The 17,036-nt window shown below is 43.5% G+C and overlaps 1 protein-coding gene across 3 annotated transcripts in view; it reads right to left on the bottom strand.

The window, feature by feature from the left end:
- The window catches only part of LOC116853240 (potassium channel subfamily T member 2), a 149,997-nt gene that overhangs the window by 94,093 nt on the left and 38,868 nt on the right, over positions 1 to 17,036 (bottom strand). The window lies entirely within an intron of this gene.

The following is a 17,036-nucleotide window of genomic DNA, read 5'->3' on the forward strand; positions in this document are numbered from 1 at the left end:
TCTCTCTCTCTCTCTCTCTCTCTCTCTCTCTCTCTCTCTCTCTCTTTCCTTCCGAAAATGTTAGAAAAACAAAAGCAGCCTGACGAGCGATCAGGCTCGGGTATGATATCGCGAGATGCGAACTCATCGATACCAATAGACACGCAGTTCTCTCAAGTGTCATCAGGAAGAGCTCGCGATTTAGGTCAACGGCCGGCCAGCTGACGCTCTTCGTGATCTAATCGATATTTCCAGTTGGCGCAAAAAAAGATATGATCGTCGGCCAAAGTGATTGTTTTTACGCGGCACAGGTGTTGCCACGGTCGTTCGCCCTTCCGGCAGGTCGGAAAATCTGGACTGATAAGAGAGATCGAAGACTCGGAAAATTAAGTAACGAGCCAATAAGGACCTGATTTGTCGGCCATCTATATGCGCGACTCCAGCCGGCGACGAAGCGCAAATTCCCGATCGGATTAAGCGATTTCTATTGACACTAATACCCGTCAGCGTGTACACGTGACCTGAATCTCGAGAGCGATCTTAAAATATGCGCGACGGGGATGTCGATAGTTTTGGATCTGTTTACGCTCAATGGTGGCGGCTCGATCGTTCTTCCCGTCCTCTTTTTCCCCGATTTTATGTATTTACCCTAAGCCACCGCCTCCTCCTCCTTCTCCTCGTCGCGAGATGCGCGCCTGCAAGAGAAGTGGCCGAAGAAGATGTGGATGTTGGCCGATGCTCAAGGCAGAGAGGGAGCGCGGCTCTACGTAAACAGAGAAATGCCCCGCTGTACTTCGGGGAGGCCGATCAGAAGAAATATATTTCACTTAAGGTGTAAATATTTAAACGGCAACCTGCTGTGTGCGGCGGCGTTGCGCATCGGGGCAAATAAATGGCAGTGGCGTTCTCTCGCCGGTATTCGGATAGTCACGCGGATAAATGCGATAGCAAGAACGGACGAGCTGGATCAAAGGATCAGTTCAAGGATCCGAGCGATAAACCGGTCTCGCACGAAGGATACGCGCAGCATGACTTACACGAGCGCCAACTTTCAGTCGCGAGATGGCGAAGTAAATTGAAGTAAATTGAAATGTCTTAATTAAAAGTCTTTCATCTGTAGTATGTGTTGCAGTATAGAATGTCCAGAGCGCGCCACCAACTTGTTTTTCGCAACTGTTCCTTTGATCAGTTTATTATTATCGACTTTCCCTTGAAAGTCCCGTTAAAACGCATGCGTTACTTTCTCTCTCCCTCTCTTTTTCTCTCTATCTCTACTTCTATCTATCTCTCAGTATCAAATACCCTCGCGACTATGTGTCTGTTAAATTAAAATCATGTCGAGACACAAGTTCACGTGTAGTCAACCGAACGGCAACAATTTCCCCTGATATTCCCCTGAGTCACTTTACACGTGGTAAGATCTAACGATCAGTAGACTAAACAGTCGGTAGGGCGAATGAGCGTTATAAAGAAAAAGAAAAAAATCCGTGTATAATGGAAAACAGATGTCTATTTTCCCGCGAAATTCCATGTGTGCACGTTCCAGTTTCCGTCTCGTGAAAATCAGCGAATGAATAATTAATTATCCCGCCGAATTCATAAATGCATCTACAAGGCAATCAACGATACGTATGCGCGATGCATTATCTTCATAAAAAGTAGATTGTTAATTAGATGGGACGTAAATGAATCGAGTTTAATATCGCGTGGTGTTGCGCGCATACATTCATGAATGAATTGCGTTCTGCAAAAGAGGAACGAAAGTACTCATGTACACACAAAAAGAAGAACAAAAAGCAGTGGTACAAAGGAAATTACACGAAACGCGAACTCCGTCTGATCTCTTCTGAACGATAACAAAGACGGCAGGTGTCGAAGTACGATGCTCGACGGATCGCGCTCGGCTTTACGTCGAAATTCGATGTTATTCAAGTTCCTGAAATTCCAAGACTTCGTCTGAAGACACGGAGAGAGAGAGAGAGAGAGAGAGAGAGAGAGAGAGAGAGAGAGAGAGAGAGAGAACTGAATTCAGAAACGCATGAGAACAGCAGCGCGTCAAAGCCGCTAAGATTCATCTCTGGCTGCGTGCCTCGCGCCGAGGCGCGACAGGGAGGCACCGGATGGCAAACTTCCCCTCAGAGGCGCCAAAGATTGCCGTCGGCAATCAGCGACGCAGTCCTCTCACGCTATTATGCAAGTTTAATTAAATCGCCATCGGTCATTCCCTCGCCTGAAGACGCCCGATGAGGCCTGGTGAAGGAGCAGCGCGACTCTCGCATCCTGCGAGGAGATGTTATAAAACTCTGTGCGAGTCATTGGTTTCGATTAGAACATCCTGCGGGCTTTCTTCCTTTCCGCCCGGGGGCTCTCGTCTTGCCGGCAATGAAAATTTAATTCCGCGGGGACTCACCAAACGGTCCTCGGCGTTTTGAATAGCGGATTACGCGCTAACGTCCCGTGTCACCCAGTTCACCGTAACGGGACGCAATGGTGACTCTCGCGCGGGAGTTTCGTGACGGAAACTCGGCGAGAGCCGATGTTAGTCAGCGCGCGCTCGTTCAGCTAGGTCTATTCCAGGATTTATCGGACACAACGGCGAGTTGGTCCCTGGAGAGCACTGACCAAAATACGACGGCGGCTTGGTGTCAAGAGAGAGTTCTCCTTCCGACATTCCTGATCCGCGACGCTCTTGTAAATAATCCGGCTCGCGTCGAGTTGCACGTCATAAACCGCGCGCTATTTCCGGGGCTGCTTAAAACGGGATAAATGTCAACGACATCGTTCCGAACTTTCGTGCCTGCCATGCGACCGGGGGTTATCACTGCGGTGAATGCAATTATATCGGAGGGGGAAGGATGCGGAAATACACGGAACGTGCACGCAAACGCGAGGACAAATGCGCGCAGATCAAAGAATATTCCAGCGACGAGCATACGGGGAATGGGAATAAGATTCCTCGAACGGCTATACAATACCGCCCGCATCTCAGGTGCCATCGCCAGAATGGAAATGCAATACGCAAAGGTGCATTTCGCGGAAGCTACTGAAGAAATCGATGCGTCCCTTTCATCATGATTTCTATGAAAAAACTTTGCCGCGGCAATCCTTTCAAACCTTACGTTCGCACTCGTATGACACACATTTCATAAGTTTTGAGAAGTGGTTTCCAAAAATAGATGTCCGAGAACAATGTCAAATTTCACAACTGATGGATATGAACAAACAGAAAAATAAGAAACAAAAAACGAGGAGAAAAGTTTTACAGTAAAATCACGATTTTACGCGCCATCGCCTATTGATGTGAAAAGTATAAAACTGTACGAACGCGATCTCGAAAGTATAGATGCGATAGCTCGCGCGATATTCAGTCAGTCGAAAGCGCAAAATGAGAAACTGTATGGTCAGTGTTTTATATTTCTTACGCAAAATCTCAGTTTCTCTTTTTCCATCTTTCTTTCTTGCGCATGAATGCAGGCTTTTCGGTCCAGCTATCGACCTCGTCGTCGCGGGTGGCGCATACTGTTTGCAGAAACCGCGAACTTTGCCCTTTCGTATCATTTTCCCGGTTACGATTCTCCGGGTTGGGGTTGCTGATGCTTTACGACGCCGCGACTTCATTTGCGAGAGATGCGAAAGATATACGAGAAAGAGTGGAAGGGAAAGAGGGTGAGGATGAAGGGGAGGGAGGGAGGGAGAAAGAGCGGGAGAGAGAGACAAGTGCAGCGCCTACGTGTTCGAGTGCCTCCTGTTTTGCGCGCATGCATTGAGTGCATCGCGATAATGGAACGCTCTCAAGGCACATCGATACGCGGATATGTCATCTCCATCGGACTTCCCGGAACGGGTCAGATCTAGAATTCAAGCATAATTCGTGTCACGTATCTAATTTACCATCACGCTAATTAATAATGGCACACGCACGGCAGGTATTAAATTTGGAAACACTTGTGGTTGAACGGAGGAGAGGGATTACGAAAAATTCGGCTGTGGAACGCCGTCTATATATCGGAGGTCGAAACGGGGTCGTGACTATGTTGAAAAGTTTCGCACATACTGTTCTTCCCGTGCCGCAATGCAGGAGTCGCTAATAACGTTCACTGCAGAAGCGGGACTGTCCGCACGCAACGCCCGCGAGGAATACACGTTTAAGCCGCCGTCCTTGTATTTGCCCGAGATTCTTCTCGACGAATGACGACGTCGAAGTCCGGCTAATGCCGGTCACGATTACTGGCAAGCACGCGCGCGCGCACGTACAAGAGCGCATCCCCGAACATGGAATTCCGCACTAAAATACTGGCTGACTATTTGTTAAAGGGCCGTCTAGCTTCCCGTGTAATCTCCGCTCGGTCTTGACTCAATTCGGCTAACAGACACGCGACACACAGACACACGAGCCAGCCCTTCGCGGATCGATACGCGAGCGACTTTGTCGTCAAACGAAGTACGCATTCCACACAGCATGCACGGGCAAACACGATACGCAGGGAAAACAAACCCGATGATGATGACGATCATGGTGATAATAACGATGGTAATGACGATGATGATGAGCCGTGTCGTTGACGGGGCTCATCGCGCGGCTAATTGACAATCGATCAACGTGCTCGGACGCATGCCAACCACGGTGAACACCGTGAAACACCGACAACACTTACACTCAAGACATTTCGTGCAACAAGTACAACACACTTTCTCTGCCATGTAGGTGGCTGTGAACAGTACCTGCCGATCGTTTCGCGCGCTTAACACTTCGAATCGCTCTAGCACGCCGGCTTTATCAGGGCGAGCTCGCCCGGCGAAGGGATCACCTCGGTGTTTGGGCGTGCCGGCGCGTAACCGCGGCGACTGTTGTTACGCGCGGCTCTGTTCTCGCTCGGGACGTTGCGGGATAAAAATACGTGTCGGAAAAGCAAGCGGACTCGGTGGTGGTTGGTAATAATATCGGTGGTGCTTGTAAATGTCTACAAAATATCTCGACTGCGCGCCCACTCTCTCTTCTCCCTTTCTTTCTCTCTCGCCAGTCTCTCCCTGCGTCCTCTCGTTTCCGAGATAATTGACTAATTTTACTTCTTCTAGAGTATGGCCCCAAGAATAGATAAATAGGTAGGTAACGTCCTAACGTACGAATTCACCGAGTCGGTTCGCGCGATCGAGCGGCTGTCTTCGTCATTCCTTGTAGTCTTCTGTTGATCTTCTTCTTTCTCTGGTTGGTCTGTGGGTCCACCGACGAGACGAATTGAACTGATCTCGGAGTCATGAACGACGCGTCATGAACGATGTGTCAAACGTGCCACGTGGATTCTCTTGTGGATTCTCGTGGATTGTATAAACGGTTTTAGAGGGACTCCGAGCGAGAGACTGCAACGGAGAGAACAAGCGGAGTCATTTGCAACGGAGTGCATCCGGTTTGATATAGGGATCCCGTTCCCTTCTCTGATCGAATCGTCTCATCGGAGATTAGAGACGCTTAATCGGACTTACGATTTGTAGTGATCGACAGCACGATAAGTGTCTATCGGGGCAATCGATTGGAACTTCCGGTAAAACACATTCCATGTCCTCATCGTGAGTATCCTTTTTCTTTCCTCGAGATTCGAATTGATGCGACTCGAGTGGCGCACAAAAGGACAATGCGTGGTGCGCTCAATCAAGAACATTACTGCCGTCGCATTTGCCGAACGCCTCTCTGAACGCAAGCGGCAACTGCCGCGAGTATCAACACGGCTGTGCTGTGTCCTACGATGCACTTATGCGCGAGTAGCTGCGTCAAAGGGCAGATTGCTCGAATGCAGTTAGGATGATATGGCGTGAGTTAAGCAAATACACGTAGAGAGTAGGTACTCCGGGAGGGCTGCGTTTGTCGTAGCGCGTCTAATTTAATAAGAACGCCGTATGCATTACCGGAGAATCAAGCGACACATTATCGTTTCTGTGGCGAAATACGCGAGATCAGAAGTAAATTCGCGGAATGACCGCGAGCGACGAAAGAGGACTGAAATGTTCGCGATAGACGAAATTTTTCACTCGCTTTCAGTGTTTCGCGAACGAGCAATGAAAATGCCAATCGCACCTACGATCGCGCGCAATTTCCTTTGCGTAAGTCATCAAAATTGCATTTACATCCTCAGAAAATGAACTGTAGTCGCACGGTGCTATTTTCTGTAACCACACATTTCCTAAGCGAAAACTTTCGCCGGAGGAATGCTCCTCTTGCTAATGAAGTGGACTCTTAATCAGAAGTCTACCAGATATTATTTCAACTATTTTCCCCTTTTGAATCAAGAAGACTATGTTCACGTGATGTAACAGAATGTTACTTCGCGCGATACAAGTAAAACTTCTACTGCAGATAAAAGACGAAATTCTTCCAACTTTAAGAATGTTGTATGCTTGGAATATTTTCCTTTTAGAATATTTTCCTTTTAGAGGGTTTTAGAAGAACCCCCTTGAGAGCTCATACAGAAGAGTAAAGTCTTTTAAGGTTCAGAGAATTCCGATATGAGAATAAGATTATATATTTTTAAAGACAGTATACAGAATTTCTTCCGTCGGCTGATAATTTGTTTGGAAATTAAACTATCGATCGATCGGTGGGCATCTTACGTCATGTCATTGAATTTTGTTTGAAAAACGAATGTATTCAGCGCGAAAATTATGTCACGAGCACGTATTCGCGCGGTACGAAAAGATAACGCGCCGGTACTTGGCACAGTATAGACGATACCGACGTTTCTCGGACGTGGTATTATTTCGCCAGCATCGCGCACTTTATCGAGGGACTGTCTCCGTAACAAGATCTTATTCCGCGAGGCGAGATCGCCGAAGAAACTAATTCGTTTGAGGAAATTACAGCCGCGTGACACGTCGATCGACAGAAAGATAATTCGCTGATATCTGGAGCCGCTCTTTAAGAAAGACTCTTGATAACCACCACTGTTTACGGCAAGCGGCTCGATAACGGAACGGGTAGAATGTCAGAAATTGCAGCGCGATCGGTGACTGTAATAATGTTGCAACTATCGGCGATTCAAAGTAAAAAAAGCCATTCGTGCGTCGATGGCACGATATACCGAAGAATATCGAGAAATATTGCGCAGAATATTGCGCGCAAACTTAAAACTGGTGTTTGCGAAGAATTTTCGCGGTTTCCTCCTCTCTCCTTTTTCTCCGTAGTCTTTATTTGAAGATCCTAATTTTAGACTACGTAGCGTAAGATTCTATTTGCGTTGCTCGACTGAGCTTCGTTAATATCGTGACTGAGGCGGCAAACTCGTTTCTGGCGTTTCGCATTGTTATCGTAGGAGTTGCAGGCAGCCAGCGCGAGCGTTGGCGCCAAAGAGAGAGAAATAGATAGAAATAGATAGAAAAAAATAGATAAAGAGAAAGAGAGTGAGAGAGAGAGAGAGAGAAAGAGAGAGAGAAAAGAAGAAAGAGAAAGAGAGGTGACGGAACTCGGTGTATTAAGAAAGGTTTTCAGTTTCTCGTTGTTAAAAGATTTGATAAGTTTGCAGTCCGGTCGAATAAGCGAATCTCGACTCAGTCGCGAGACGACTGAGCTGTGTATTTTTTCACCTCACGCCTCATTTCTCATTCGACGTTCTTTGAGGTGTCGAGTGCCACGCGTCTATATATCGTTCCACATATCGCCCTTATATCGCGCCGAGCTCATCTTTTCTTCGGACGCACTCATTGCCGATCGATATATTCGGAATAACGCAGACGTGGCCGTGTGGTATCGATATTTTACGCGTATCTGACATCTCGTTTTACCGACATGACCAATACGTTCTATCTGAGCCAACAAATTTTGCCCCTCCAACGGTATTGTACACTCGATATTCACACGCTTATCGCGCAAAACATATTACGACTCCAAAAAAGGTAATTCTCGTCGGCGGATGCGGACAACTTGGTGCGCCGCGAAACTTCAATCCAATCAACTCAATTTGCTAAACCCGAGCGAAGTTCGTCGTAACGAGACTCCGTTTCGCGCGTAAGTGTACGTAACAATATTATTGCATCATTAATACATGCTAAACGAACAGAGGCAGCTTGCCAAGTACGGTCGATAAAAGTTTGTTGTTGTTGTGTTCGCGTAATTTGCTGCAAATTACTGCGGATGTAACGACGTAAGTAGTAATTTCACGGATGCCCGACAACTCGCGGCGCAGCAGAGTTCTACTGCAAGTAGAACACATCACAATCTGAGCAAAAAGTCTTCTACTTTTTAAACAACCACGTAAAATTTTTAACCACGTAAAGGTTTTAATGAAGGAAAATCGACCTACCAGAGTGCGCGATGTTGCGGCACGGCAAAATAAAGTCTCACTTAAGATGCTTGAATTAATCTCTTAGCAACGATATTATAAAATTATTATAATATCACATTACACAATATTATAATACATGTCTTCAATGTTCAGCATTATGTCCGTCGTTACTAATAAGTAAATCTACCCAAGCAAAGGTTACACTTTGATTTCTTTCTAATTTGGCACAAATATAGAAGTACAAAAAATATTTAGGCCATATTTTTTTCATTTTGGCCCACTTTGAGTTTCATGGACAGTTTATTATAGCTTTTTAATGTTCTCACTCCTATCATCAATAAGTGCAACAAAAATATATAAGAAATAAAATTGAATACAAGATATAGACGTTTTTGGTTTGTTGATTATGAATATGAAGTCAAATGTGTAAAATTTGTATACATAAAATATTTAAACAAGACATGTAAAAAATTGAAAAAAATTTTCATATAAATAATTTTTCGGTTTGGCCGAGATTTGAATCATTTTTGACTAATTTAGCACAAATTTTAAATATTTCGGTTAAAATCTCGGCTAAAGAAATTTAGAATGATTCGTTTCTCAGTTATACCGATTTAGTTAAAATTAAAATTGCCGGATTTCGATTTGGCCGAGATTAAAAATATTTCAGTTGGAATCTCGGCTAAAGAAATTTAGAATGATTCGTGTCTCAGTTATGCCGATTTTGTTAAAATTTTAATTAAAATTGCCGGATTTCGATTTGGCCGAGATTAAAAATATTTCAGTTGGAATCTCGGCTAAAGAAATTTAGAATGATTCGTGTCTCAGTTATGCCGATTTTGTTAAAATTTTAATTAAAATTGCCGGATTTTGGTTTGGCTGAGATTTGAACTATTTTTGACTAATTTTGCACAGATTTAAAATATTTCGGTTGGAATCTCGGCTAAAGAAATTTAGAATGATTCGTGTCTCAGTTATGCCGATTTTGTTAAAATTTTAATTAAAATTGCCGGATTTTGGTTTGGCTGAGATTTGAACTATTTTTGACTAATTTTGCACAGATTTAAAATATTTCGGTTGGAATCTCGGCTAAAGAAATTTAGAATGATTCGTGTCTCAGTTATGCCGATTTTGTTAAAATTTTAATTAAAATTGCCGGATTTTGGTTTGGCTGAGATTTGAACTATTTTTGACTAATTTTGCACAGATTTAAAATATTTCGGTTGGAATCTCGGCTAAAGAAATTTAGAATGATTCGTGTCTCACCTATGCCGATTTTGTTAAAATTATTTAACTATATCTTGTATTCAATTTTATTTCTATGCATTTTTGTTGCGCGTGTTGATGATAGGGGTGAGATTATTAAAAAGCTATAAACTGTCCGTGAAACTCAAAGTGGGTCAAAATGAAAAAATATGATCTAAATATTTTTTGTATTTCTACATTTGTGCCAAATTAGAATGAAATCAAAGTGTACATTTTGGTTTACTTGTAAGAAATTAAACTCCATTTTGAAGTAGCCTAAAAAACTCATCCCACCGCATCACGCGTATTCATTTGCCAATTTTCTTTCACTGGTATTGCGAAAGTTCACAAAATGGTTATTCGCAAAACGGTAGAGAACTTTCTCGTTCAGTTTGACATACGCCGGATACCCAGTACTAATATGAAACGCACAAACGAGATTACCGCTTCATCCAGTCACACATTACGTGCAAATTGAGTCGATTATTTTATACCTGAAAGCTTCACGCGCAGGAATGATCGGATTTTACGCGGAAATACCTCCGTGCAAATTTTCTTTCCAAAAGAGGGCGACGACTCGCGCTGCCCTCATTATTCCGCACGACGAATTGCTCATCAAATTATATCAAATTATACAGTCGATAGAGAGAAAAGCTTTATTATCATTCGAGATCTGTCCAGATAAATGAAAAGTCGAGGCTGCCCTCCGAGGGCCAAAGCACGAACGCAAAGCGATACGAATGACGAGTAATTCCGAGACGACGTCGTGTAATCAACTTTCTCCGCCTCTCGAAAGGGAGAGGCGACTAAGCAGGCCGTGAGGGCCGAGCGGAATGCCATGGCAGCTACGAAATTGCCCGTAGTTATTTGTTTCTTGCCGCGTCTTCGACAAGACGCACTCAATTCTGCCCATCTCGGATTGGTCAGATTGCGACGGGGTGAGAGCAGTAATTTCGCTTATAAGACGGATACGATTAGCGCCCCACCGTGACATACGCATAAATCAGGCCGCGTGCTGAATAAGGCTCGCGTATATTCTAGAATACAAACCGACTGGCCAGATTGGCAAGTTTGGTTGATATTTGTACATTTCATCGCGGCAGGGAAAAAGTATCTCCGACACTTGGTGATTCTCGCCGATCGATCTTCCGTGCGAATATTACTCGCAATTCCATCGCGGCCGCGAAACTACTTACATACATCCCATTAGCTATATCCGCGTGTTATTCCGCCGGTTGGTTTTCGCCAAGCTGGATTGAGAGCGACGCTAAGCCTGTAAATGGTGTTTCCGTCGGCGCGAATGCGGGAATGCGATCGAATCGGGATAGTTTGTTGTCGAAGAATCGAGCGATCACTCCAAGCATGAGTCTATAATTATCCTGTCTAATATCTGTCTATTAATTTCGCGCGCTGACGAGATCGCCGACAAAGAATATCCGATCAATTGCGAAGCTTTTCATTCGATCTCGTTCTCGCCGCGAAGAAAACATTCCGCCACCGTCGTCGTCGTCCTGGTCGTAGTTGTGGTCGTCGTCGGTGGCGATGGCGGCGACGTGGCGCTTGAGTGCGGCAAGCAGTCGTGGATAAAATTAAAGCTCGAGATATCTCCACGTAACGACCACGGCGGCTACGACCTTTAATGAAGCGATATTGCACACGCCGAAAGAGAAAGAGAGAACGAAGAGTTTCTTTTTGCCTTCGTATCTTGCGGTATATACAAACAAACGTATGCATTCTTGTTGCAATGTTGGTCGCGTAATGAATATTGGTCCTATGTACCGAGATTTTTTTTGATCGCGAGAAAACCGTACTTTAGAGAAAAATACCAATGATGTCTAGAAACTACACGGAAAAAAAGATTTGCTAATATATGGACAACTAAAATTATGAACTGCAGGAGCAAATTTTCTTGCTTTCATAGCAAAGTTATTTAGTTGTGATAGCTAAAAGATATTTGCTAATATATATATATATATATATATTCTTATTTAAACTTACCAAAACAATAAGAATGTCCAGAATTGGGCACCAGTGTTAATAGTGTTCAGTCATTTGATACTTCTACTTTATCCGAAATCATGGTCGTGATGAGAAGTGACACTACTTGTAGTGTCGTAGTGTTTCGCGATTATTGCCGGTTAAAGCGATGCGACGCCTTTCATAAATTTCTCAGACGACGTAAGCAAGCCAGATAAACACGGAGACCGATCACTCCTTGTAATGGAAAAAGTTTGCACCTCGAGTGAGTTACAAAATCAATATCGTCGAGAAACTGTTTTTTCTTGCACAATCGTATGCGCGCGTCGTTTTGGCAGCGATAGGAATTATGATTCGACACGAAAACGCGGTGATAAAAAAAAAGAAATACGCTATACAGAGTGATTCGGGAAACGATCTTGCGATTAGATTCGCAGATCGAGTGTCGTTGCTCGGGTAAACTTGGACGAAGCGGAAACGGCTGCCATTTTCTCGCTCGGACGGATCTGTTTACGTTACAGGCGGGGAATGAGTTTATTTAATTCTATTCCTCTGACAAATTCCGAGAACCATCGAAACGTGATATTGGTGGGGTCTCTGATTGATTCTTTCTCTCTCTCTCTTTCTCTCTATTGTGAGCGCTCCGTAGGCGGAAGCAGAAATTATATTTATGTAACGAGTTTAAAACCCTCTCTCCAATTACTCTGAGGAAAAATGTTTGGTACTTGTAAGTATAATTACAGAGAGAAATAACAAAATAGGTCAAGAAAACCTTTTTTTAATTAAATTCTGCTATAATGATAATAATCTTATGTTATGATAATAATCTTATCTTATCTTATGCATCTTACTGTTAACAAAATATGCATTTTTTACTAAAATTATATACAAAAATATGGTTAAGATAAAAAATAATTTCAATTGGATAAACCATTTTTCTCTTTTAGAGCCATTCTATATCGTATAAAGAATGGAAACATATTAGTTTTCGAAAAATATCTCGATAAATAACAAATTGGAAAAGAATCGTCTATATAAATAATCTTTTGCATCAGTAATTTTTTCTCGCACTTCAGAGACCTGAAATATTAGACTTCTTGCCAATTTTGCCAGCGAAAGCTCACGAAACTTTATAGCGCACTGGCATCTGCATTAATTGCCGCGGCCCAATTTGACTCCGAAATCGCCTCAAAGTCATTACGTTACACGAACATGCCTACGAAAAGACGTCCTTCCGTCATAATCTCGCCGGAAATGTAGGTCGTCGGGTTAACATTCAAATCGCCCGGACGTACACCGTAATCCGGCAATAACGTGTCCGCGAATTACGAAAGCCGCTCGACGCTTTCGGCGCCACGTGCAGAATTAAGCAAGGACTCAATTATCATGGTGATGTAATGACGTTGTCCGATCGTAAACGACATCACGAACTATCGCTTCAACATTGATTACAACGGATTCCCGATCAGACGACTCGCCGATTCGCGTGCTTTTGCATGAGTCGCGCGAAATAAAGCCAGACGTTCCCGAGCGAATCCGTGTCATCGCAAGGTTTCCCGAAAAGATATTTGCTGAATAAAGAAATGTCGATGGGATGTCCTGCCTAATAAATATATTTACGTGTGTCGCCACGCAATGTCTATTTATACAAGAGATAGAAATCTGACAGACACGTCCGCGTAAAGACAAAGACATTTCACACGTAACGATCTCAATTATATTCTGCAATCGTCAAGATAAATAAATGAGATCGATAAAAGACCGTCGTGGGACCAATAAAATTAAGTAAGTGAAACCGGACTGTCTACAGGGACTATTCTTTTAAAGTGAATCAGTAAAAGTGAGCTTCTGATTGAAACTGTAAAAAGAACATTTCACCGATAATGAATGAATATTCAACGCCGTTCAATATCGATTTTCAATGAAGATACTGCCATTTTATTACTCCATCCTATATCTCACTGATTTTGGCCAGTGGAAGCAAGATTTTACCGTAAAATCTGTAATGCATATATTCGTTATTCGTTGTGCCAAATCCAACTCTCTGCATTTGTGAGAAATTAACGTGAGATTTGCAGGCAATGATATTGTTTGCAAATTGTAGCAATAATAGAGACAATCGCTATAACTGATTTTTTCAGCGAGATTTTATTGATTGCTGTGCTATACTTATAACTGAACTAGCAGTTGTAAATATAGCATTTCAGTGGAGAGAGAGAGGGAGAGGGAGAGGGGGGGGAGAGAGAGAGAGAGAGAGAATAAACAGAGATTGTACATTAGAGTATGCGTTCACAAGTAGATGTCTCTACCATTCCAACAAATAGTTGAAACAGCTCTACTAAAGGATTTAGAAGCTTTTCTCTGAATCCCTGAGGTGAAACTTTTTCAACTACTCCTTGGAATGGTAGAAACGTCTACTTCTTAACACCTGGGACTGCAGTACCATGGACACGTAGCTCCCGTAGACAGGTAGCCCTTTATTCTCAGCGGAAAGGTTACACGCACGATGACGAAAGATAGCCATCGCCACGCAGAATAAGAAATAAAGTTCATTCAAAGCAAAATACTCATTAAAGTCGAATTAACAAGTGCCGCTGTTTCGCCGCTGATAATTAATTATTCTCGTGCAATTTAAATCGCTAATTAGAAAAGTAGTCGCTATTGCTATCGAGAAACTTGCGGTGAGCGAGTATACGCACGTTTGAGGGCAATCGATATTTCGCTCAAGCGCTATTCGCTGTTGGAACTCGGTGTAAGGTCCATCGGATGTAAATTTCCATAAATTTCGCCCCCTCCTCCCCTTCTGCCAGATTGAGACGCGAGCGTGAGCGGAATCGTGTATAACAAACCGGTAAACGCATATCGCTAAGTCAATTATTCTGTAGGACGTTGTTGTTTCCCCACAAATTTCGCGCGGTCTCGCATGTAACATGCAAATCGCGAACTATGCTGAAAGCGCAAATTGCGAAGAGTTCGATGCGCGGCTGATTCCATTCGCCATTCGGGAATCAGATCTCACGCGATCATGCGCACTCGCGACCGTCGCGTCGTTAAAAATATCCCGTAAAATACAATTTTCTAGCGTTTCCGAACATATTTTCGATTGCGAAAATTGAGAGAAGGTAGAATAAAATTCATGTGTCCACGACAGTGTTGGAGATTGATCTACGGAAATATTCTTTGGTTAAAATAATCGGCAAATTAACAATCAATCAATCGCCATATTTGTAATGACGAATAATTTAATCGATTAATAGAATTAATGAAACAATCAATGTATAATCAATCATATCAAAATTTGAATAGTAATTAATCTCATTAATCGATGAAATGATTTTATACAGAATGTGTGTGTCTGACGTTAAGTGTCATAATTTATCTGCCGTATCGCGCGTAATCATTTGTCAGTCTTTTCGAATTAGTAACTTATTTTACGTGATTTCCAAAATGGTACACGGAGAAAATGTTTAGTTCAATCAATCAAATCTCTGGTGAAAAATATGAATCCGACTCTGCCCGCTCGTTCCGCCAGAAATTTGGTTAATCCAACCAAATTTTTTTTCCGTCTATAGAAATTTTGTATTCAGTTTAACCTAACTACATGCGCACAAGATATAAGACACTTAGCGTGTATAAAACACATGTATATGACGACTGAATAATTTTGACTACTGATTTATCGATTACTTTAGTCAAATTCTTGTCGATCAATGTCCAACACTGTCAACTAGGAGTTAAATTTCATAACAACGTTGCAGCAGATTTTTGAGGCAAAATACCTTCAAACTCGCGCAAGCTCGAAATTTTCACCCGAAACGGCGATGACTGTTAAAAAACCGTCCCGAGCTTTACGCTTTTCCGCTCCTCTCTTCCTCTCTTTTTCGCGCTCGTTAGTCACGGTGGTTTGACCCCCCGAGCGGAAATGTTCATCCATCGAATACGATTGTCCGCCTTCGGGGCTTTTCAGGTGGCTTCGCAAAGTAAATTCGGCACTCGGCTGGATCTACCGAGGAATGTCGGCACGCGCTGTTGCGAAGAACGAATCGGCGGCGGAGGGTGGAATCGGATTTAGAGTCAATCGCGAACGTAATAAGCCGCACGAATCAACTTTTCCTCGACCGAACGGTAGGGTCGGAAGGGTCGCGAAGGAGGAAAATAGAAAAGAAGATCCTGGCGACAAGCGGTGCACTCAGGAGCGCGTGCCTTCGTCGCCAAAGTGCCAATTAGCGAAAGTGTATCGTCCCGCGAAAGGCATTCCGACGACCTTGTTTGGGCCTGTCCATTGCGGCGAGATCGAGTCATTTATTAATGTCAGCGACTTACGACACGTCGGTGTCAACGGAACATTTCTGCGTACAGGAGAAAGAAAGAGAGGAGAAGAAAGAAAATTCCACTCGACTCGATCCGATCAAACATCGTTCTAACTGGAGATGATTACGTGCACTCGCGCAGTCTCACGTTCTCACGGAGAAAAATGTCCGGTTGGGTTAAACAAATTTCTGAAAATATTGAGAAATCAGAAAAATCCGAAGGAGAAAAGTTAAATTCTATTCAAATTAACCAGAAATCTGGTTATATAACTTGAACAGAATTCCAATGACTTCAAGACTACAATTTCCGGCTCGTTCATATTCATATGCCGGAAATTTGGTTAATCCGAGCAAATTCTTCTTCTTCGTGCAAATTTGCCTCTGGTCGCGCGGCCGCACGGCACCGAAACGTGCGCGACATTTTTGTCGATTTTACCGGCACCCTCGTGACGTTAAAGAACGTCTTCGCTTCGTAGGAGCGCATTTAAATTCCAGAGGATCGCCGAAAGATCGCGGGCGATCCGTTGAATCTGTCGCTCATACGGGAATCCGCGCACGAATCGTTTAACGACCGCGTAATTATTTGGCCGGCCTACTTATCGCCACGTGCAACCACGCTATAAATAAAACACACGCGAGCGAGTGATACGCTCTCGTGTGCGCACGTGTCGTGAATTCATACGATCGTGGCCGCGTATAGACATAACGTGCGTATGTATGCTTTCGCACGAGCAGCCGTAATTTTAAAAGTGCACGTATGCCTGTACAGAGGATCTCTATTAACAAGCATTACAGTGCCAAAGAGCATAGTGCGACGCTAGAATAAAATTACATATGCAGGCCCGACCCCTCTCTCTCTCTCTCTCTCTCTCTCTCTCTCTCTCTCTCGCTCGCTCGCGTGCGCGCGCGCACGCTTCCCTCTTCCCCTCCTATCACAGCACACGATACGTCAAGTACGTTACCACTTGTTGACACAATGTTTCTCTTTGATCGATCGAACTTGCAGTTTTTTTGCGTCCGACTTGATATAATCGATCTATCTAACTCAATATCTGTTCAGATAAATAGTGGCCGACATTTAGTCAATTGTTCAGTTAATCAAGAGTTATTCAATGTATCCATTATAAACTCGCAGCCTCCTTTTGGCTTCAGGATAGGACTTCCAACATACACTTTCTTCTTCGTTTTGCTTTCCTTTTATATCCTTCATTTTGATAAACAATATTTTTGGTATAAGTGTGTGTGCAATTGATCA

This window comes from Odontomachus brunneus, unplaced genomic scaffold, assembly GCF_010583005.1.
Source record: "Odontomachus brunneus isolate Ranch 3 - 2012 unplaced genomic scaffold, Obru_v1 Obru_scaffold_006, whole genome shotgun sequence".
Lineage (NCBI taxonomy): Eukaryota > Metazoa > Arthropoda > Insecta > Hymenoptera > Formicidae > Odontomachus > Odontomachus brunneus.